Source organism: Dioscorea cayenensis, chromosome 7 (genome assembly GCF_009730915.1).
Source record: "Dioscorea cayenensis subsp. rotundata cultivar TDr96_F1 chromosome 7, TDr96_F1_v2_PseudoChromosome.rev07_lg8_w22 25.fasta, whole genome shotgun sequence".
Lineage (NCBI taxonomy): Eukaryota > Viridiplantae > Streptophyta > Magnoliopsida > Dioscoreales > Dioscoreaceae > Dioscorea > Dioscorea cayenensis.
In genome coordinates, this window is record NC_052477.1 from 14,878,431 (window position 1) to 14,904,344 (window position 25,914).

Sequence of the window (25,914 nt, forward strand, 5' to 3'; positions counted from 1 at the left end):
ATGAGTCTCTTCCTCATCGTGTTCAACTCCATTCCCATAAGGAATGTGTGACCATTACAAAGAATTGCCACCATGGACAAACCTTTATGGTCGGTCGCGGTCGTGTGGCCATAGTCGCAAGCTATGGACATGGAAATAATCGAGTTTATTATTGTAATGGTCATTCAAAGAATCCATCTTCCCACCTGAAGTGGAAAAATAAGGAAGAGAGAAAAGGAAAGTAAAAGTAAACTAGTAAACATGTGGATAATCCATGCTAACGTTGTGGCAAAGGCTGGTCTCATACCGTCGTGAAGCCAAACATCTTGTTGATCTCGCCTCAAGAATCACTCAAAAATAAAGAGAAAGATCGCATTAAATATTTTCTTATAAAGATGATCTTGGATCATAGCCATATTGATAATACTCATTTGGATATTGCTGACTTCCCGATCGATCTTGAAGAGAATTTAATTAGTGATGAGAGTATGATCTTAAATAAAAATAAATAAATTTTATTTCTTATTAATATCAAGTGTTTTCTTTTACAAGGTAAAGACACAATGAATAATCATTTAGTTGTTTTGCTATTTATTTTTTAATTAGCATTTAAAGTTGATTTCCTTTTCTTGTTAAGTGTTTAATGAAGTATGAGTATCCATTTGGTTAACAACAAATATCAATGATGAAAATATGTGTCTTGTTGATAGTAGAAATCACTCACACCATACTTATAAAAAAATTTTATTTAGTAATGTAAGAAATAATGTCAACACTACATTAGGTAGTACAAAGTTAATTTGGAAGGTTCGAAGAGCTAATTTGTTACCTAGAGGAACAAATTTAATATCAATACCGCATTATATTTCACCAAGTCTCAAAGAAACTTTAAGTTTCAAAGATATTCGCTTTAAAATGGATATCATATTAAGACAACAAACAGGAAAGTATTGAATATCTTATAATATAAGTTTGATCTCACTAAAGAACACATATTGGAAAAATTACCCATTTTCCTTCCTCGTTTGTATCACATATATTAGTATCATCGAAAACATAAGCAGCGTTACCATAAATCACGAGCTTACAACACATTTATTATTTAGCATGACTAGTTGGGCCATCCTCGATCAATTATGATGAAAATAATTGAGAATTATATGGACATTCGTTAAGAACCAGAAGATTCTTCAATCTAAAGATTTTGTATGTGTTGTTTGTTATCAAGGAAAGTTAATTATTCACCATCATCGGCAAAAATAGAAAAAATGAGCATCTTGTATTTTGGAATGTATACAGGTGATATTTAGGCTATGTATCCACCATGGTGACTATTTATTATTTTTATGATTTTAATCGATGCATTAGCTAGATGGTCCCATATATGTTTATTATTATCAACACGCAACTGCCATTTGCTAGATTTCTTGCTTAATTAACGACATTTAGTGTAATTTTCTTAATTATATAATTAAGAAAATACTTGATAATACTAGTAAATCACTCTCCTCAAACTTTTAATACTATTGTATGTCCATTGAATTAATGTTAACATCCTCGTAGCACACATGTTCATACGTAATGGTTCCTATGTAATCACTCATCAAGCATTTGTACCACTGCAAAGGCCATGCTTATGAGAACAAACTTTCTTGAATTTCTGTCAGTTATTTGCACGTAGCACCGGTAATTTCATCAAAGCCAACAAGTAATTAGTAAATACCCTCATTACAATTGGTTTTTCGTCAAACCTAATATTTCATCTATGAATTTCTTGATGTGTATGGCGTTCCACACTCCACCATAACACATTTAGATGAGCCCTCAAAGGCGCAAGTTAGAATTCATGTTGGCATGAGTCTATATCTATAATAAAATATTCAGAACCATTAATGGGAGACTTATTCAAAGTCTCGATTTGTCATTGTCATTTTGATGAATTATTTCAACATTAGCGAGAAATAAACAATTGGTAAAAGAAATTAGTTGAATGAATTATTATTTCATCTTGATCCTTACTAAATAATGCAACTAGAAGTTCAAAAGATAATTCATTTAAAAGTTTAGCTTAACAATCATGATGCATTTATCGACCCAAAGAGTGACCACATACCAATTGTTAATGATCCAATCAAATTGATGTTCTTGTAGATAAATTAATATCGCAATGAATCCAAACCACGCATGAAGCATGGCAAGCTCATAGGTTCCAAAGATAAAAATCCTCAACAAAGAAAAGTGAGCCAGAATCTAGATGGCTTAATTAAAAGAGTCTTTGGATCAGCCTGCGTAAAAGCTCATGTAGTTAAAATTTATGAAAATAAAGAGATCTTAATAAATTACGTTGTAAATGAATAAAATGCACAATCAAAATAAGTTAATGTTGATAGTATTTTGCACAAAATATAGCTAAATGTGATAAATAATGAGACTGGTGAACCAAAGTCTATTGAGGAATGTAGGCATAGATATGATCGTCAAATGGAAAGATGCAATTGAGTTAGAATTAAACTCACTTGAAAATTGAAAAGTTATTAGACCATAGTTCGTACACCAAAAAGTGTAAAGCCAGTTGGATATAAATGGATAGTTGTGCGAAACTAAATGAGAAATAAAATTAAGATATATAAGGCATGACTTGTGGCTCATGGATTAAAGAAGACCGGGTATTGACTATGATGAAACATACTTTCACCGTAGGATGCAACTACTTTTTGATACTTAATTAGTCCTATTTCATGAAGGACTGATTTTATGCTTTGATGGATGTTGTTATAACTCTCATTTATATGGATCCGATAGTGAAATATACATGAAACTCTCTAAAGGTTTTAAAAGCCTAAAGTACGTGTGATTCAAGTTCTCGATAACAAGATTCAATCAAATTAAATAAATAATATATGGATTGAAATATGGACGCATGTGTTATAATCGTCTCAATTCGAATATTTATTAAAAGAAGGATATAAAATGACCATATTTTGTCCATGTATTTTTATAAAGAAATCTTGAAATAATGAATTTATTATAATTGGTATTATAAGGACGACTTAAATATTATTATTGAACCTAAAAGAGTTTCAAAGTGAAGTAAATTACTAAAAGAAAGAATTTGAGATGAAGGATCTTGGAAGAGCAAAGCCTTTTGCTCTTGGTTACAAATTATATTTGAAAATGGGATTTCTTTATCAAGAAGCTTACACCGTGAAATTGTTGAAATGATTTTATATGGATAAATCACATCCAAGAATCAATTCTCAAAGGTTGTAAGGTCGCTAGATGAATAAAGACCCCTTTAGACCTTTGAGAAAACGTGATGAGGAATCACTTGGTCCCTATACTATATCTTATGCAATCGAGTAATTAATGTATTCATCGCCACACAAGACCCGATATATCATTTGTTGTTAATTTATTAGCAAGATATAGTTCTTCTCCCACACGCATAAGGCATTGAATGGAGAAATATATCACTACCTTCAAGGAACAAATTTCGATATGGCTTGTTCAAATTGACATAAATCAGATTTAATTTTATTATGTATGTCGGGTATTTATCCTAATCTAACATAATGGTTTATCACAAACAAGAGAGCGATTACATGTGGTGGTATAGATATTTCATAGTGATCTATGAAACAAACTATAACAGCCACATCATCATCTAATCATGCAGAAATTTTAGTACATGAGGCACGCTGAATGCAAGTTTTTGGTTAAGATATATAATTCAACACATTCAATAGACTTGTAATTTGTCTTCCGGCACGACCCTAAATTCTATATTTAAGATATTTATATATGACCCAACTAAAAACGGGTATATATTAAAGGGGATAATAAAGATATCTCACCAAATTACCATGATCTTCGTAAGAATGGTGATATTAATATTCAACAAGTCTGCTCATGATAATTCAAGATTATTTACTAAGGCACTTAACCCAAAATATTTAAGTTAGTCCATAATATTGGAGTTCGCTTTGACTAAAAATTCATGATATTATTGCTGGGGAGTTAATACGCATTGAACTCTTTTTCCTTGACCATGGGTCCATTGAGATTTTCTTGGTAAAGTTTTAATGGGGCAGCAATACCATAGCATTATACCAAAAGATAATGTACTCTCTCTCTTTCACTGATTTTCTATCCCATAGGTGTTTTTACTTAGTATGAGTTTTTAACGATATGTTTACTTTTAATTATAGGCATCCGGCCACGGACGCATGAAACACTAATTTTATTAGATGCCTATTAATGTATAACTCCTTCTTTTCTTAAACTCCCAAACCAACTTCATCAAACTCTCAATGAATCTACGCCATCTCATGTGCTCTTCCTCTTTCCATATAGTTTATGATGAAGTTTAAGAAAAGTGTAACTTTTATGTTCCTCTTAGCCTATAAATAAAGCTTTTGTAATCATGCATATGACGACACCCATAAAGAAAGTTAATAAGAAACGTGGATGAAATAAAGGCCATTGTAATCGTGCATAGGGCAGACTAGAGCACGGGGCACGTCGTTGCCTCGCCCTCTACCGGTTAAACCCATCGAAGCCGTGGCGTATCTGACAACCGCTCAAGACCGTATCGGGCCCGCCACGGGTCAAAAGTTTTCGAACCCGATTTACCCGGCGGGCGGGCCCGTCGACCCCGCCTAGTTTTTATATTAATTTAAGTATTTTAGAATAAAAATGGTTGTTTGTAAGTCAGACCAACACTTTGTTGGCAAAGCAAAATACCATCCACTTTAGCTATAGAAATTTACCTAGTAGGATGTGGAATATATATGTATATATGAAGATGTAATAAGCAATGGATGATTGGATAAATTACAAGTTCCCATGAGGATTAGAATTGTGTTTAAATTAGACAATAAATAATAGAGTTAAGAAGTCAAGAAGTTAGTTATTTTTTCACTAATAACATGATGAGTTAGACCAAAATTTAATAAAAATGAGACCATAGAAAAATCATGATAATTTTTAAATAATTAATTTTATTAAATAATAAATTATATAATATAAATAAAATATTCATTATCAAAACATTTAAAGATTTGAAATCTATCTCTAATCCATTGTTTAATTTCATACATAAAAAAACCTTAATGCTATTGGATTATGTTGATAACATAATAATAAATAAAAATATTATTATTTTTTTAAAAATGTATAAAGTGGAAGAATTATATGAATTTTGATTTCTTTTATATTAAAAAATATCTAAATAATTTAATTTAATTAGGTTTATTAGGAAATAAATTAAATACAGGTTTTTAATTTATATTTAGTTAGTATAAATTATTTTAATTTGTCTCAACATTTATTAAGATATTTTTAAAATTTATTTAACAAAAATCATTTTAATTGTTACCTATTTTTAAATTTTTAAAAATAAAAATATTTTCCACTGTCTGCATGTGACCATCGATCGCATGACCATCAAACACTCCATTGACATTAATAGCATTTTTACTATTAATCTCAACATTTATTAAGATATTTTTAAAATTTATTTCACAAAAATCATTTAATTATTACCTATTTTTAAATACTATAAATATATATTTCCATTGTGCTGCATGTGACCACTCGAGTAGTCACTAACCATCAAACACTCTATTGCCATTAATATGCATTTTTAAAAACTATTAATAACTAACACCAACCTTTCTGAACATCTATAAAATATAATCACTATTTATTTTTGAAAATATTACCAACTTGCTCTGATAATGTTAAATGGAGTAACGGCTCATTGAGTCACTGACAACTTAATATTTTCTATTATTAATTCAAATCATTTTTAATTTCAAGTTTGTTTCATTCTTCCTCTATATAAGAGGTTCTAATGCACCAATGACTATCTATACAAGCTCATATAAGTTTTTATCAAACAATTCAAAGTGTCAAGCTGTTTCTTCTGATTGTTCATAATACTCTCTCTTTTTCTAGAGAAACTTCTCCAATCTAAAATTTTTAAGGTTAGATATTTTATATTTTTAATGAATTGCATGCTAATAAGTATTTTGTTTAGTAAAATTTATCTAATTAGCTTCAATTTTACTTGCAATGATTAATTATTTTAATTTTTAATTATTATAGAATAATTTAATGAGATTGCTTTTCATTTTTGTTCATTATTTGATTTAGTGTTAATTTACTTTGTTTACTAGCATTTTTTTTTATTTTATGTTTAATAAATGATGTTTATTGTTTAAATTATTTTGTTGTTTGATACTTAATTTTGCTTGTGTTTAATTAGCATCATTTGAACCTTTTAAAGTTTATATCTTTAATATTGTTTACTTATTTAGAATTATTTTAATTATTTCGTTTTGTTATTTAATTGTTCTTATAATGATTCACAATGTGTCTTTTATTTATTATTATTTTGTTATTTTGGCAATTTATAAAATTTTGTAATAATTGTTATTTTTAAATTTCTAATTATTTTATTTACCTATTATTTTTAGTTTTTGATTGATATCAACTTTTAGATAAAAATGGCATCAGCGATGGTAAAGACACGAAGGGAAAAGAGTGTTGTTGGTTCGACCTCGTCTACCCAAGAGAGACAATGAATGGCAAGAATATGAAAGTCCGCGAGAGGAACTAACACCGTCTCACTTTGCCTTCGAGTGGAGAAACAAATCCATAAAAGAATCTACCCACCTAAATCCGACATTTTTAAAGTGCATTTTACAAAAATGTATAATAATGATAATGCTTGTAACCCCATGCTAAATGTAATTATTGTAATTACGAATTTAAGCATAGCAAGGGGAGGAGGCTATAGCACATTTACTGAGACATTTGGAAAAAGCATCCCAGACAAATTAGGACATCCTCGGACACAATCTCAAATCCGATTTGCGATTAGATGAAGGTCCGGGGTTCTCACTATTCTTTATTTACATTTTTCTCAACCAGAGATATAGGGATAAAATGCAGAGACAATTTACGTGGAGCACTTACCATTCAATTTCTCGAAAGCGATGCCAAGTGCAGAATGCATCAATGAGACATTACAACGGCATGCAAAAAGTTTGAAGGAGGACTATTCAAAGAACAATTTTTCAAAACATTACAAACACGGTAAAAACAACTTTGTGAGTATTTTCGCACTACTACTTCTTCTATTTCTTGTATGTTACGATATATGGTGGTGATATTCCATGAAAATTCTTTATGGGTATTACAGACACATTGGATTGATGATTCGTGGAATATCTAAAAGCGAGTCATTGCTTTTAGGGTATTCAATGAGGCCCATATTGCTGATAACATTTATAGAATGATTCGTGGAATCATCGAAGAATATGGCTTAACTTTTTAAAATTTTTCTCAATTTAGTTTGATAATGCTTACGCTTATCTGCCTCAATTAAACCTTTAGAAGAATTTTTGAGACCTTCATGTAGCAGGGCAAATATTTTTCATATTAGATGTGCTTGTCATGTATTAAACTTATGTGTGCAAACCGGGCTAGAGTCCACGAAACAATTTATAAGACCAATTAGAGATGTGGTACATCTATATAGGAAGGAACATGACTCTCATGAAACGATGGTCTCGATTATTGTAGAGAGCAAATAACATGAGAGAAAAAGTTCGAAAGATGTTAAGACTAGATGGAACTCTACTTATCGACTTCTTAATGCGACATTTCCTTATAAAAAACATTGTTGGATGCTTTTGTTAATGAAGCTTTGCACTGGTTTTTTAGTTTATTTCAGATATCAATGGAATATTGCTACTAGAGTTATGGATTTCACTTTCTATGTTTAATACATGTACAAATTTATTTTCATGAAGTTTATTTTTCCAAGCGCACATTTATTCTTATATGCGTATTTGTTGATATTCTTTGAACAATTGTGGAAGTTTAGATTAGATGCTTTCAATTAATTATGGGTCTTGATGGACATGAAGGCTAAGTGGTTGAGCTATTATAGAGACATACCCTCATATTGTTTTTAGTTGCATTTGTTTTAGATCCCTAGGCAGAAATTATAAGGTTTATCGCATATTTAGGAAGCTTATTATAAGTTCTTAGGGTTCAATGGGTCATGATTCTCAATCATGGGCCATGAGTGAGTTAGAGACCCAATGGTATGCATCGGAGTCGGACATCTTTATAGATGTTAGTGCAGATTATGGGTAATGTTAAGTCACAACTCTTTGAATTATATGAGAGCTATTGCTCTCGTTGTAGCCATGTAATTCCACAGGTTACAAGCGGGGCGATAGGGGACAGATCCAGTGAGCGGGGGAGAATCATTTCGGCAAAAAGCAAGCAAAGAAGAAGCCTAGAGGGGTTCACGAGTACACTTGAGGGTCGATGCATACTTGAACACTACCTTTTAGTTCTCTGAAGATATGAATGTAGATATGACCTCGACATTCTTCACTTTGGTGGGAAAATCAGAAATCCGTATCCTATTATTTCATTAGTTGTAAAAGGATATTTTTGCATGCCCTATGTCTCGATGGCGTCTTGAGACTTTCGGTCACGAGTGGAAACATATTGGACACAACACGTTCATAATTGTTGGTGCCAAACATTGAAATTCAAGTTTGCACAGATGATTGGAAGCGTGCATGATAAGTGCTTGAGTAGACATATTTTTATATATGTTTTACATGCATTGAGCATCATTTTCTATGTGGTTTATGTCTCATATTAGTGTATTTGGTGTTCTTTTTCATGCATATAGGTTGTGAATGCCTTGAAGAGTAAAAAGGAAGCAAAGATAGGCTATAAAGACACAATGTTGGGAGTTCTTGTTCAATTCAAGGACCAAGACCACGAGAGCCGAGTTCATAAGCGTGGAGATGTGTACCCAACTTCCAAGAAGATTCAAGTCAATTCACCATTTGGAAGGGGCACAAAGGCGACCCACATCTTCATATTCCTTCTCTTTGTGAAGATTGCAAGACCTCTCAAAAGATACGTCGATGAAGAAAAGTTTTATAGCCTACCACGTGGGCGTGTGCCGGACATGTGCCTGAAAGAGTGTTCGGATCGCGTTTTGTGAAAATCTTTGTACAAGTTCCTTTGTCAGCGATCTTGTAGTAGAATCACTTTCTTCACCGGGCGGCGTGGAAATTCCAGCCAGCGTAGGAAATTCTTACGACCCAGCGGTGGCGTGAAAAATCCATGCAGGCGGCGTGAGGGCACGTGACGACGCGATCTAAAGGCCTATAAATAGCCGTTTTGCCCTATTCTTTCTCATCTTTTTGTGCGGCTCTTGAGGGGTGAGAGCGGCTGGGGTTTGGAGAGGAGGTCTTTTGCGGCTTTGGGGCGCTTCGTCACCAACTTTGATCGATTCCTCCTCCGTCGCATGCATCAAGGGAAGCCATCGGTGAACCTAGCTGGAGTGGGTCCTTCAGGCGTCGAAGCTCTCCATCAAGACCATCGAGTTCATATATAGGGGGTTTATTTCTATGGTTTTAATGTACTTTCATTCATTGATGGTGTGTTTTTGTATGTTGTTCCATGGAGGCCAAAAACCCTAGAGGTATTTGGGCTTGTGAACCCTAGGATTCTCATCTTTTGTGAATTTGCTTAGTGTTTCTATTTAATCCGAGTTTGATTAAGTTTCATTCTTGATTGTTTAATGCTTACTTGCCTTATTGATCTTATAGTTATTTGGTTTTGCATGATTTGTTGCCTTGGTGGGAGAGATCTCCATTAGGGGTTAGAACCTCGAGATTGAAGAGGGTTGAGAGGGTGAGTCATGAGATGAGTGAAGTGTCCCCTTTCCCTCCGATTGGTGTATTCTATCTCCATTCCCTAAGCTCTATACAACCATATTTGGTGGGAGGCGTGAGATTGCTTTCGATTTCTCCGCTGGGGACCTTGTAGAGTTAGGATCCTTCGCTAGGGAATTAGGGGTTGGATCAATCTTTAGGAATTGGATACAGTTTGGAATCCCTAGAGTGCTTTTGCGGTCATATGTGGTGTGAGTGTTGAGATTGAGCGATTTCTCCACGGGACCTCGTGGGGGACTAGTATCGGTGATCTAGAGATAGACCCGATTATGTTTGGATTTCCACGACTTAACACTCATCATAGAAACATTTTGCTTATCCGGTACCTAATACAGAATCCTAGGGGAGCAATGCCGAATACCCCACTTTTCTTGATTGAGATTCTTCTTCCATTTTTACCCTTGCATATTCGTCTCCGGTATTCATCTCTTAGCACATTAGATCACCACACTATCCCATTATCATTAGGGCTAGATAGCGAGAGAAGAAGTTAGTACTAGTAGTCACATTTCACTGTGGATTCGAGCTACCCGACTCACGGGTATTTATTACTTGACACCGTGCACTTGCGGTACACACACGCATATTCGGACGATGTCGATTGCTAGATTCGACAACAAGAAGCGGAGATGGGAAGTCCATAAGCTGGTGATTTTTCTTCACCGATAACATGATGAGCACAACAACGACCCTCGACACGAGCAAGAGCTAGAAGTTGGCCGCCCGATGAATAGATAATGGGTGATAACTCGAGTCTAATGTAAAAGAACTACGTTGGCTTTGATTCCTCTTACACCCAAGAGGATACGTAGGCAACAATTTTCATTAATCACCAAATTAAGTGCAAGTCATAACATTATAGCTTTTATTTAAATTATTTAAATTATTTAAATATTACTATCATATTTGTATATGTATTTATTTTATTTTTTTATTCATGGAGGTTCATTAATTAAAAACATAAAAATTATTGACAATACTATACATTAGATTCCGATATACACATATGCAAAATATTATTTTTCTTATTATATATAATTACATCGATTTTTCTATTTTTATAAACAAAGTTCAATTTTTCAAGAAGGTAGCTTTAACTGGTTTTGCCATCCTTGACCACCCACATGCCGCCCATCGAATCTTTTCTCTCATTTGTTTTTTTTAACAGAAAATTGCCAAAAAAACCCTACAACTTTGCCAAAAGTGCCAAACAAACCCCCATAGTTTGAATACCCAAAAACCCTTCCTTTTCAACTCCATGATTTTTTGAAACCCCCAAAAGTGCGTGACTGACATTAAGCAGGTGTATTTAAAATTTTATGGACGAAAATGCCCTTATGCAGGGAAGTCGTGGTGCTGCCCCATTTCGGCGGTGTGAGAGAGGAAGTGGGTGGGTTTTTCTTAGGCATTACTGTGCTTGTCTTCTCTCAACTCGCGACTCCGGCTCAACTCGCGTCTCGACTCTTCTCTTCCCGCAGCACTCTTCCCTTTCCACCGGCGTCTCGAAGAAGAGTCCCGTGCAAGTATTGACATTTCGTCACTGCGAGTCTAAGGTATTCATTATGGTTTTTGTTAACTATTACATTCCGAAGAGACATTTTTCGGTTTTTAGTTTTGTGATTTTGTTTTTGTTGGAAGACATTGAAGCTTTCGAGGGGATTAATCAGGTGGGGTTTTTGTTAGTCTGCGGGGAGATGTCTCGGCTAGGGGTTTTTGTTTTGTTTTACATTTTTCGTCTATGTATCTGATCGAAATGGTTTTCAGATTGTTGTGCTTTTGTGTAATGTTTATAATCTACGTTTACCCTTTTCGGTTGATATAGTTGCGATTGTAAAAATGAGGGTCTCCGTTTAAACAATGAGCTTTCTGCAGTTTAAGATTAGTTCAGTCTCAGTTTAATTATTTGTATCTACTGTTTAATAGTATCGTCACTTTGCTTAAAAAAATGATATCGAGTGTTTAAGGCGAGTGTTTCTGGTTTAACAAATTACATTTCCGGCTTAACAATGTGTTATTATTGTCGCGGGCTTGTGATTATGGCGGTCGATCTAGTTAATGGGCGATGCTACTTGACCGGTGAGTGGAGACAGTGGTGAGATTGAAAGTTCACATGATCCCTAGACACGCAGGAGATCATCAGAAGGACACCGTTCACCGACATTCTTGAGTTGGAGCTGTATACCAAAAGCGGGCCTTCTTGACTCTCTGTTGCGAGAGATCGATAACCGCACCAATAAATTCGGGATCGGGAAAGCATCGCGACTTTCGAGGCACTGAAGATGTGGTGATCGTTCTTGGCTGCGTTGCGATGGGGAGGCGGTCGTGTTTGGAGAAGAAAAACACGGTCAACTTTCGAGGTATTTATCGAGGCGTACGAGAGACAGGAGACTCCATCGGGGAGCACTCTTGACACTTCGTTGGAGCGGAGGGAGAAGAGGAGAATTTTGCCAAACTACGATGGTGTACCTCACGGGTACGATCCTCTTCCCAAATACCTCACGCTTTCGGTTCCTAAGCTGGATGCGTTGATTATGTCGATGATCTACCGGAATGGGGCGCTACGCATGGGCGCAGGCGCGCCTGAAGTGGCTTATGGAGGGACATACCACGAGCCGCTACCGAGTGCAATCTAGATGCGGCGGGGAAGAGACCAACACGAGGTATGTTAAGGGGTTGCAGTGGCGCTTAACATCTGGTTTCTGGTGACGGGCCGGAAGAAAGTCCGTTTTTGCAGAGATCCCAAGGATCTTTGTGCTTCGGGTGAAAATACTTCAGGAAAAGCAGCGGCGATAGAGACAGTTTGTCATCTCTCGAAGGAAAAGAGGTAATAATTCAAAAATATTTTGTTTAGCGTGAGGCGTTAACGTTTAACCATATCATTTACCGTTTAACTTTATTCATCTATCGTTTTAACATTATAACTTACCGTTTAACTTTGTTCGACTACCGTTTAAACTTTTAGTTTAATGTTTAATTTGTTTGTTCTTGTTTTAACACAATAGGTTATAACGTTTAAATATCTCGAGTTACATATGTAAATATAGTTTTAATTGTTTAAACTAAATAATTTCAGCTAAGATTGTTTGCTTTACACATGCTAGTTTCTGACAGTGATTCCGTGAATCTTTGATGAAAAAGTATTTGTTCGGGCCAATCAGTCGATCCGAATCTATTGCTCCGGAACCGCTTGCTCGAAAGGCGAGATGAGGAGAGGCGACCTCTTCGCTTGTCTTGTTGGACGACGTTCTCACTGCTTCCGGTCAAAAGCGCATTCGTCGAGCGGAGAGCCCTCCCGCACCCTTGCAGGCCAGTGGCTTCCCCAGGCCGTGTCGACCCCGAGCGTGGCGGCTCCCTACTGGCACTAAGCGAGGATGTCGTTTCTGCAACTCTCATCGTGAGGCTTGCGATTTTGATGACCGAGTTCCCTCGGCTTGTCGCTCGGGTGGAGGCATTGGAAGGCGGTCGCGATCCTGTCATGCGCCTTCCCTTGAAACAAATGAAGCGCGGGACGGATCGCGCCGTCGGAGTTGACGGCGAGGACATCATCGGGGTGGCCCTTGACGGCGAGCCTCATTCGAAGAAGCTTGCAAAAGAGAAAACAATAATGCCTCCGTCTCACCCGTGCGGTGACGATGAAATAATAGCGGCACCATCGGCGGCGGCACCGTCGGTGATGTTGTTAACGATTGATGACATGCCCATCACGGTGGAGAGATTGAAGATAGCGCGGCGAGTTTGCAGCGGTGGAAAAGATCGATCGACTACTGTTGTTGGCGGCATCATGCATCTCGGTGGAACCGTGGCGTGGCAGATCGCGGCATCAAAGATGGACACAATCCATGAAGAAGAACAACGGACAACGTTGTGTCTCCCATTGATCTTCTACTGCCGGAGTGGAACTCCGCGGTTGAGAAGGTCGTTGAGTCTATCCTCGGCGAAGTGGAATTCGCAGGTGGAACCAGCGGTGGCCGTGCCGCGTCGAGCGGATACAATCCTACAAGAACAAGAAGCATGTAAAAAGTGTCTCCCGTTGATCTTTGTCGTCGTGTTCCCCCATTAAAGGAAGCGATAAAAAGTAGAAGAACTTGGAAAGTCTTCGTTCGAAGAAAAAAATCGTTAGCTGATCGGCGCCTCAATAAAGTCTGAGCGAGGAGTTGATAAGGATCTTCCTCAGCTGCCCTATGGACAAAAGTAAGTTTGAAGTTTTATGATATTGTTTAAAATGTTTTGAGTTACCATTTAAGTAGGGAGGCGTTAACGTTTTAAAATTCTGAGATAACATTTAACTTATAAGTGATACCCTTTAAATATTACCGTTACCGTTTAAACATTCAATATAAATTTAAAGTTTATACTTTAACGTTTAATTTTATACTTACAACATTGTTTACATGTCTTTGTTCCGTTCAACCACTGACGCATCGTGTGGAAGAATGACTCTGTCGGCTACCACGGGCCCAATCTATTCGACACGCTTTCGGGGAAGGAGATGGTCGCGAGGGCGATGTGATGGGCGCATTCGTATGTATCTTGCAAAAAAGGCGATGGCGTAGTGCCATATCGTTATAAAGGCGCGCCTCCATCACCGACCAGCTGGCCTTGTTCATGTCAAAGCGAGGCGGCGGCGCGCATGAATCCACGATGGCTATGATTGGAGATGTCGCGCGCAACTACGTGAAGTGGACATCGTCGTCCTCCGATAATTATGAGTGGCCACTTCCATGTCGTCGTCCTTGACAATGAAAAACAAGAATACTGGGCATTATTCTTCATGCCAAAGCGAAGAATACGATAAAAGCAGCGCTAGAAATGGTAAGTGCTTTAATAATTTGTGTTTGTGTAATAGTGTTCGGTAAATAATCGGCATTCTAATATGAACTTGTATATCTCGACAGCGGAACCTATTCGACATCTGTATCGACATGGGTTGGGCGAGTCGGCGACCCATAAAAGTACCGGCTTGTTCGCGACCACTGAAGCCCCGACGGCGGAAAAAGGAAGTGTCATTGCGGTCGTCTATGTCATGCGGTTTATCGGCGATTACTCACGGTGAGAAAGCTCGGGTACCCATGAGTGGCGATCCCTTGTCTGCGATTAAGGTATGTTTCCGCATACTTAGGGAGGGGAGGCGGCCCGGCATCACGGCCCGGAGGAGTCTTGATAGCGGGTTCTTAGTCATTCTTTCTATATTTGTATACACGATTCTTTCTTTAATAATCCAGTTCGATTGTTTAACATACACTTTCGGTGTTTAAGTATATAGTTCGTTTGTGTAAATATCAATGTAATTGTTTTAAACTCCGTTTTCTTGTGTAAAAGCGAACGGAGGAGTGTCATAGCGAGGGTCAGTAGATCGTTGTATAGGGTGTAATAGTTTTCAAATGTAAACAGTTTAAAATTGATTCATTTTTCAAAAGAGACATGACAAATTTTTGTCAATGTAAATGTACATGTATCTAAATTCAATTAAAATTCATTACTATTTCGTTTTGAGGTTACGTTCTTGTTGGATGATATTGTAGTCCATGAGTACATTACTCGGGTAGGGGTTCTGTTCATTTTCATTTTCATTATCGGCTAATATCAACATTCGTTTTTAAGCTGTATAATGATAACTTTTTGCCCTTTTAACTTTTCGTTTTCTGCATTTTAAGTTTAGGTTTCTCTGTTTTAAATTTAATATTTTTCATTTAAAATATCCTTATTATTTAATAATATCAATGTAATTACAACAAAAATATACTTAATATTTTACATTTTAAAATATCCTTATTATAATAATCTCTTATAGAGTGTAATGTAATGTTCAGATTTTTTATGTGCGGCGGGGTGGAAACACTTGGGGAGGCGGGCGTGTAGTAGTCAGCTTGGGGAACCGCTAGCACCATCCGTTGTACATTTTTAAGCGGATACTAAATTTATTTTAAAGCGATAAAAATAACGGTTAAGCAGAGAATAAAAATATTTAAAAGCGTAAGAGATATATTTAAATATAAAGTTCGATATTTAAACAATAATAAAGAAGTATATACACAATGCCTAGTCGTGACAGATTCATTCCGCGATGCTGCGATTGTGACACGAAAGCGTGCTGATGGCTACATACGCAACCTGCGGACCTCGGGACGCTTACGACTCGATCCTCTTTTCGTCTAGGACGCAGGTTGCCTTCTACGTCGACGGTGATGCATAGCCTTGATTCGCGATTTTTCATCCATCGGCTACTGTCGTTTGTCGGTATAGAATATAGCTTCCTTATACGCCATTTTTGAAGTCGAAGCTTCCTTCCACGGTCGCTTTACGGTGTTTCTCGTTCTTGATAATTTGAAGTCGAAAATTTCTTTTGATTGCAAAATTCTAAGTCGTCTACGAAATGTTCAGCGCTGAAAAGCATTGTCGATATCCAGCGGCAACACTTGACGATCGGATGAGGAAGGGCATGCCACAGCCCTCGGGGCTCGCCATGATGTGTGAGCGAAGCGGCGCGATTACGAATTCCACCGCCACGCTTTAGTTTAAGCAGACGACGATCGATATTTAAATAGAGACACAAAATATTTAAGCGATAAACATAAATCTTAAGCGTTAAAAACAAAAAGTTAAATAATAAGTTAATAAGTTAATGGAAACTTGATAAATGATAAGCAGTGGCAGGGGATAATAAACAATAATTAGCTTCTACGACTATATAAACATAAGCGAGAAGAAACTTACAATGAGAAGAACTCGTTTTCGGTGGGATCGATGCCCACGTCATCATGTCTCAACAACAAGATCAACAACGGAACATTTGAAGATGGAGTGCTGACGTGACACATCTGTCTTGGAAGTCAACCTCGTTTTATATGAGACATCTCAGGTTTTATGTCCATCGGGTGTGATAAAACTTCACTTTGCACAGCAGGGAAATATCGAGACCCCATCGGCTCACATATTTGACTATGCTGATTCCCAAAAGTCGTGTAGTGAACATTAGCACTCAAATCCTCCCCGTTGTGTCTAGTGATAGCACAAAACTCTCGTAATTTAATCGGAAGAAGCTAAAAATTGAATCTGGTCGAATGAGGGAAGAAGAAAGAAGAAGAAGAAGAAGAAGAAGAAGAAGAAGAACAAGAACAAGAACAAGAAGAACAAGATATGAGCCTACTAAAAGCTTTGTTTGAGAAAAAAAGCAAGCAGGGAGGCATTGAAAAACTATCGTAGAAAGTTATGATTGAGGCAGTTTTACCCACCTTTTGCGAAGGCGAAAAAGGAATTTCATATCGATGGGACCCACTTGACTTTACCGTGAGGGTTAAAGAGAATGTAAAATATAACTGGAGGAAATTTGTCAGGTGTGCAAAAGTTGGAGGGGTTTTTTGGGAAGTTTTGAAAATTACGATGGGTGAACAGTAATTTTCCCTTTTTTTAATATATATATATATATCATGTTTCTCAAAAAAATGAGATTTCTTTTCCCTATCTTTCTCAATTCTCATGCCCTTCTTTCTTTTTGGTTTTGGTCATGAATCTATTTTGCTTTCTTTGGATGGGTTTGGGTGTACGTGGCAGTGATGAACAAGGATGGAGGAAGTGAAGACATAAGATCCAAATCTCATGAAACTCCCTTTTCTTTTATTTATTTTTATTTATTTTTCTCTTTTATGATGATTTTCTCTTTAATGTCTCTCTCATTTTCTTTATTTTCAGTTATTTACTTTGTAATAATTTTTATGGTTTTGTGAGGTATATTTTGGGCATGAGTTAGTTTGTTCTTTTCTATTTTGTTTTCTCTATATGAGTGGGGTGTAAATAATGAACATGGATGATGAGATCAACAACAAAGAGAAGAATAAACCAAAGTAAAAAAACTCACCAAGCTGTTTTGTTTTTCTTGAAAAAGATGAACCTTAGTGAAACTCTTCATCTTCATCAATGTTTTTAAGCATCTCTCTCTTCTCTAGTTATTTTATTTTTTATTATTTTTAGGGATTACATCTCTCGTTTCTCTTGGTTTTGTTTGTTAATTTTTGTAGGGTGGTTTAACTTCTTTTTAAGTAATTTTCCCAATGTTTTAATTTTTAAGTTTTTCTATATTTTTTTATATTTATAAGTTATTATTTTTAAAAATTTTATGATTTAATTTTTTGAAAAGCAGTGAGCGGCGGCGTGAGCTGGCGGGTTTTGGCGGGCCCGCTTGGTTTTCTTCTTTGTTCGGGCCAGGGTCCGGGTCGGCAGCCGGACCACCGGGTCCAGCCTGCTGACCGGGCCGGTTCCAGGTCGGCCAAAGTCCGACCCGGACCCACCGGATTGGGCCCGCTGGACCCGGTTACCTGGCCCGTGCCCCCCTCTACATATGCCACCCATGTAATAAATAAGAAAGGTAATAAGAAATTGGATATTACCCTTCACATAAATGTTGCTTTGAATTGAGAAAACATCATAGTGAGAGACAGAGACAGAGAGAGAGAGAGAGAGAGAGAATGGCGGAGCTGAAGGTGTTCGCAGATCGGATGTCGCAGCCATCGCGTGCGATCATAATGTTTTGCAAGTAATTATCGAAACTCTTTTTCAATTCGTATTCTGGGCTCATGTTGATTTGTTTTTATAGCGATTTTGCCCTCACTTGTCAAAGAATTTCTCTTACTTGTGTCATTTTGTTGAGCTGAATTTGGGGTTATTGATTTTGGTTTTTAGGATGAACAATATTGATTTTGAGGAGGTGAAGGTTGATCTCGCCACGGGCCAGCATCGCAATCCTGAATACCGAGGTTTCTTTTTTTTTCTTTTTGAGTTTATAATTTTTAGTTGAGTTGAATGTGGTTTTAATCTCTTGAGATGTTTGTGGAAATTTTGATACTTTTTGAGGGAAGTATTGATGTGTGTGGAATTGGATCCATCTTGCTTTATTACTCAAAAAGATTAAATTTTTGTGTTATTTTCAGTGAAATATTGTCTGTGATTGTGCTCTGCTTTTACAGAGATAAATCCAATGCAACAAGTCCCAGCTATTGTTCATGGAAGCCTTAAGTTGTTTGAGAGGTAATTCAACGTTTTCTTGAATTTTCTTAACCTCTTGATTGTTCATCTTATTGAAAATTAAAGCGGTTATAACAATCAATTTATGATCTAACTGTTATTATAAGTAAGTGATAAAATATTGTGATCATTTCTTGAATTTTCATTCTTTTTTTACTGACCAGTCTTCTAGTTTTAAATGAATATGCACTGGTTGACTTCTGCAGAGGATTTTATTTATTTATTTCATTTTATTATTTTATTTATGCTTTGTCAGTTTTGATTCTGACTTTATAATTACTTGTATTCAATTGTTCCTGTGCAGTCATGCAATTCTGAGGTATCTGGCTTGTGCATTTCAAGGGGTTCCAGACCACTGGTAATTTTGCATTTGAGATGTTCTAGCCTAATTGGTTCTTTTGACTCTGTCTGGTAAAAAGGTTATTGTATTTCTTATGTTCTCAAACTATGAAGCTTGACATTGATAAAATGATTGATTTTTAATGGTATTCATGGCCAAGGCTCATTGTCATACATGAATGTGGATATCTTATAGTTTTTAACTGTGGAAATAGTCCCTATCCTGGGGATTTTTCAGGATCAATTAATAATGTTTAGAAGATTTGTGCAGTCATGTTTATCTCCTACCATGACCTTTTTGCACAAAAAGTATGATTGGTTAATGTGCTGAGTAAACAAGTGGAATCTTGATAATTCCTTTTTGCGTTAACTGCTAAATTGGAGTACCAAGCAAGAGAATAACATGTTTTTAGAACATTCTTGTCGGTTAATTTTTGTATAAAAGGGTGATTTGTGGCACACACAATGCAATACATTCTTCATATCATTCTTCTGCTTTTTGGAGCTTCAGAGCTTGCTCTGATTGATTCCTATATCCTGTTTTGGTGAGGTATCCTTCTGAGCCTTTCTAACTGGAGCCCTAATTGATGCTATCTTGGATTGGCATCATTCAAACCTAAGGCGGGGCGCAGGTACTGTAATATTTCAAAATATCTAATTAACAATCTATACATTTGTTACTTTTTCCTTGTTTAATTCCATTTATAGTGCCACAAATTTCAAAAGCAGTTGAGTAGGCATGCAATCGTCGGCTTGTAGTATAGTAAGAACTTAAGAACTCAATTTCTTTTGGTACTTCAAAGGTAAGGCGTTGAGTGCAGTCACACCTTAGCTCAAGCTCATGGAAGTTATGGTTGATTTGGGACCTATATGGAATCACCTATGAACCCTTCATATACTTTTGATTACAAATATCAATAAGCTTCTGTAATTTCTAAACAAATTATGATTATATGCTTCACATTGAATACAGTATGTATTGCAGTGCTCATGTCCATATAGTATTTGAAAATGGATTGCAATTTGAAAATTCTCATCGCTGAAAGTTTTTGTGGTGTTAGTTAATAAGAAAGAAATGTGAGAGATTATGAAGAAGTGACTATTTATATACTAGGTAAGGATAAAGAGCAGTCCTAACTAATTCTGTTAACAGTAATTTTCATGAAATCTTCAAACTTCTTGCTAACATTTTGCGATTTTTCCTTTCAGAGTAAAGTGATCAATCCTGCATCAATCTTCTCTTTTATGAAATGCTTGTCGACTTCAATGTGTTTAGTTCTATCATGATCGATTGGATTCTTTGCAATATTAATGGCTGACCTGTTGTCACATATAAGCTGCTCATTCTTGTCCTTTTTTTAATTCTAAAGATCATCAAGGTGATTTTTCAACCATAATAGCTCACTAAGCGGCAAATGGCAATGCTTCTGTCCTTGCATGAGCTATCACACCTTGCTTCTGACTTCTCCATGTTATCAGATTATCACCATATATATCAATAACCATGGATTGGTCTTCCTATCAACAAGAATCGGCATAGTCTGCATCTATAAAACGTTTAGGAACTAAGCTTCCTCTGGGTTTAAATGGCAGCCCCTTCTGCCTGGTGCATTTTTAAATAATGTAGGGATCTTTTTCAATAGCCAATATGACTTTTCTTCAGGATCATGCATAAATTGACTTATAATCCTAACAGCATAGGCTAGTAACTTCGCCTTCCTCCCGGTAGTTATGTCATCAGACCTAGAGCATACTTTTGCTGAGATAGGAAAATCCTTCTTTAGAATCTGCCATTTCTATTCCAAGAAAATAACAAAGTTCTCCTAAATCTTTCATCTCAAATTCTTTAACTAAATTTTTCCTTTAGCATGCCTATTCCTTTGACCATTTCTGGTAAGATGATTTAATGTACATGGCCGCAACAAAGCATTTACCATTCGGCCTTTAGTATGCTTAATGAATAATGTGTGATCTCCTCAACTTTTTCTATAACCATTTTCTCTTCATTACTAGAGCAAAACATTCAAACCGTGCTCTTGCTGACTATTTTAGGCCATATAAAGCTTCCTTCAGCATACATACCTGCTGCGATAAACACTTTCTAAACAACTGCTATGGGCATCATGTATGAAGGCCAGAATACATCTGCTTCAAGACTAGTCAAAATGAGGATGCTAATGCTAAACAAAACTTTTTTAATATTCATTATGGCCACTGGTGCAAAAATTTCTAAGTAACCTATTCTATATTGTTGAGAATAGACTTTAGCCACCAATCTAGCTGTATCTCTCAATGATCTATCAGCTTTGTATTTCAATGTGAAGACCCATTTTGTAACTAACAGAATGCACTCCTTTAGGTTTTAAGTATAGTATCCATGTTGGTTTCTTTTCTCAGCTTGCATTTCTCCTTTCATGGCTTGCATCCAGTGTTTGTCCTTCAGCTTCTTCAACTGTTCGAGGAATTTTTAATGGGGCTCAATGAGGACTGAAAAAGGCTCTGGAGTTTAGTGAACCCAGTCTATCATAGGATAGCGAATGAGCTATAGGATGTTGAATACAGCTTATGAGTGCCTTTTCTAAGTGCAATGGGTAAACTATGACCTTGAATTTCTTTGCTTGGTAAATAACAAACCATTTCAACAGCAGTTAAGTTCAAATCCAATGACTGTGTTTGATGCAGCAAAGAAAAGTGTAATAACAATGTATCAGTGAACTATCTTTTGGTGTATATTGACTTGGAAGTGTTTCAAAATACTCTTGATTCAAGTGAAGATAGTTTCAGTTTGTGGTAGTTCTAGTTAAAGGTGTAGAATAACTTTCTACTGAAATATACACTGCAAAGGGCTCTAACTACCAAAAACACAAGGGACTATAGTGGCAAAGTTATGAAAGAAGGAAGTGATCTAAAGTAATTGTAAAGGTGTATTTCCCCCCAAGTATTGAAGAACGACTTATATTAAAGTAATCCTTGGCATTATCTGATCTAGAATAGCTTAATGGAAGAGCCCAGAAATTGGTTTAAAGATAAGCTGATAGAAGTGTTTAACAACTGCTGTGACTTTGGATTTATCTTTAAGCAAGAATAATTAATCTGGTGATTCAAGTACAATGATATGAATCAATGGCTGCCATTCACATTTTGAAACTGGAGATGGACCCCAAGCATCACTGAATCAAAGAGACAATAGATATGAAATCAATCCTGTTTTGTTATTAGATAACATATTTTTGGTTAATTCACAGAAATCGCTATTTAAAATCTCCGTATCAACAGGTTTAAAAATACAGGAAACAAACTTATTTATGAAGGAAAAGGTGGATGCCCAAACACAATGCTGGAATCTAGTTTCAACTAAATTGGTTGATTTTGCACATGTAGTGGGTTTCTCAACAAGATGTGTTTGCACCCACTATTATCAAGAGAGATATTAGCATTCTGTTCCCTAACAAATCCAATCATCTTCCTTCGAACCCTTGCTCTGAAAATGACAAAAGAATCATCAAAAATAGCATAACTGTTTTGGGACTTAGGGGGTTTTATGGACTGATCCTAAATTAGTTGATAATTGAGAAGGTACATAGAAGAACATCTTTAAGGGTAAAAATGATGTGAGAGATGCATCACTTTGACTTAACGAGGAGTTGTTTTCTATCAGCTATAATTATTTGTTTAACCACAGAATATGGCTTAGATGTACTGAAGATCTCACATATAATTGGTCATATGATTTTGTAACGTCAGAATCTTTTTAATCCATGGATTTTCTATATTTTTGTGACAATTTTAAAGGTGCCAGAGAAGACACTCACCTGTATTAGTGAGGAGAATAGAGTTCCGAGTTAGTTTGGTGATTTGTGATTTTTGAGATGAGTTTGCATAAAAACCTTCATCTATGATATCTCCTCTTTTGCTAAATCCAGAACATCAGCCTGGCATTATCATCAATCTTTCCTATGCGGCTGCTGCTTTCATCTTTGAGCAATAAACCTAACCACGCTGAGTCTTAATTTTTGAAGCAGGTTTCTCATGCTGTGTCTATTCTTCTTGTAATGAATGAGATACGCAAAGGGACTCACAATCTACTGCATTTTTGGGATGAAATTCTTCTAAAGACTAGTTGTCCAAGGTTCCTCCTTCCTTCATTATTATGATTAGAAAGCAAAGCAGACCACTACACAACAGTTTGTTGATCAATCATGACCACTATGCGGTTTTTCTTCAGCCTTGATGATAGAATGACCTCTTCTAAACACAGGTGACTTATCTTTTCCCTGAATCTGACCTCTTTCTGCTCCCTTAATAACTGGATGTACTTTCTTCCTCTTTTATGTTCCATCTGCTTAAGGCATCCTTGTGCATTCATCCACAAGATCATTTATGAATAATTACTACATCCGTAAGTTGTTCATTACATTGAAGTAATTTCAGACTGAAAGTGACACCTGCTTCATATCATGTATTTTTGTCTTAATTTCAAAGATAACAGAGGCATCTTTCACCCTTGCATAGAGTCTACTAGACCGAGACTCTTACATGCTTCTAGACCATTGGGGAGTAATTCTTCTCATCCACTGTACAGACAAGAAGGAATGAAAAACTGAGGGAAGAATAAGAGTGGAAAAAAGTAGGTGTTTAAGGCCCAAAAATCTGATTGGACGAAACAAAAGAAAATAAATTTGATAAAGAGCTGATATCCATTCAGGAAAAATGAATGTCTTTATTGTATACATGCCTATTTATACACTAGAAAAGGGTAAGATCTAGTTGCTAACTAAATCTGTGCAGCTAGGTAATGATGAGTTGGATGTGTTTCTAGTTATCTATCTGTATCTTAATTCTATAACAGTTAGCTAATGGTATCCATCTTTTTGTTAAGAACCTTGCTTTATAGATGATCTCAATGCACACCTACTCATGTGGGGCTTGAAATTATATACCGTATTAAGCTTAATGATGGCAGTTCTTATATCTATTGTTAATTTCAATTCCATGACTCTTCAGTGAATTCAGTTAGTGATAGATGTTACTTTTTGTGGGTGTTATTTAAAATCTCCTTCCAAGATGGGTAATCTCATCTTAGTGTGTGCTTTATATAACACACTGTCTCCATTATCACAGCTGCTCTTGTTTTTGATACTATATTGGCACCGATATTTGGTCGTCCTCTGAACCCGCAAGCAGCAGAAGAAGCAGAGAAAATTCTGGACTCGTCTCTCTCAAAAATTGAAAGCCTGTGGCTTCCAGGAAACGCAAAGTTCTTGCTGGGAAATGCTCAAGCCATCTATTGCAGACCTCAGCTTTGTCTGTGAGATAATGCAATTGGAGGTTAGTTTCTCATACACAATAATATTAGCATTCATTAATTCTTAGGACATTTCAAGGATTATTTGGTATACATGCCTTATGTGCAGTTCAGAGTTACTGAAAACCAGTTTTTGGATTGTGTGAAAAGATATAGGTGTAAGGCATTTACCTTACTTGTAAAATTTATCAACACATAAGACTTAATTTCTAGTGTTAGGGCTAACTTTTATCCACCCCACTTCATTTGATAATTTCGTAGGCTTTTTCTTTGTTTGATGTTACAATACATTAAGAGTTAATATTAAACTTCAAATTTCTATGTTAAGTTTTGAGAAATTTGATGGCTGGTCTCATACTGGAGTTATTTATCTATTTTTCATTATTTATGCAGCTTTTAGAGGAGAAGCATCGGGAGAGAATATTTGGTCCCCATAAGAAGATCCTACACTGGATTGAAAATGTTAAAGCTGCAACAAATCCGAATTTTGAAGAAGTTCATGCAATGCTCTACAAAACAAAAGAAAAAATACACGGTAAGATGGCTGATGATGCTATGAAATCTGGCCCCTAAGTTGAAGTGTCACATGACTGAACTTCTTGTGTGTGATATAATGCATCAATGGTGTTGATGTTCCTAATAAGTAATGTCAGTAACAATGTGAGTTATAATGCATCAATGCTGTTTTGTTATGAGGGTGACGAACTTCTTGTGTGTAAAAACTAGAACAGTATGCAACTCATGAATTTCTACGTTTGATGTTCTCTATCAATAAAGTTTTGTCATGTAAAAAATATAAAAGCTTTTTGTTGCGAAATTGTGAGTTATTATTGAGGCTAACTTGTTTGATATAATGTATACTTCTTACAGAGTGCTTTGATTGATGATGCTGCTCTTTGTTCATTAGCATTCAGTTTTGCATTAGTTTTGGTGATAAACAAGTTAGTGGTAATGGTCTTTGTATCAGTTCATTTACAATTAATGATTCAAAAATATGTTATGTTTGTGGTGTTGCACACTGCAAAGTCTTTGAAAGTTTGAAGCATTCATTTGCTCTTTTGGTATAAGATACTTCAGATCTTTTCTTGGCCTATGTGGCCCTATAAATTCAAATAATTATCTGTATACGCCTAATAAAACTGGATATCATGAATATATCTTAAAATTTAATTTTTCTACATATAAACCTCTCTTCCCATTTTATATCAATTAAATGTATCATAAACTATACAGATATTGTTTATTATAATAACAAGAATTTATTTATTTATTTATTTTGAAAATTTGGATAAACCAAAAGCAGAGATACATCAGATGGTTCAATGTGCCAAAAGTGTCCACTATGGAGGTGAGATAAAAAAAAAAATGAAAAAAAAAATTAAGGCCTAATAAAAGTTGGTGTCTCTTGGCAGAAAATCGAATGATGTCAGTGTTTAGAACTCTTTGAAAGAAACATGAGTGATGTGGCTAACTGGTGCCCTGATCTTGCCTCTG

General features: G+C 35.9%; 1 pseudogene; it reads left to right on the forward strand.

Annotated features, from left to right (window-relative positions):
* The first annotated feature begins 18,142 nt into the window (after window positions 1–18,142).
* Window positions 18,143–25,078, forward strand: LOC120265550 (annotated as a pseudogene).
* Window positions 25,079–25,914: the final 836 nt, after the last annotated feature.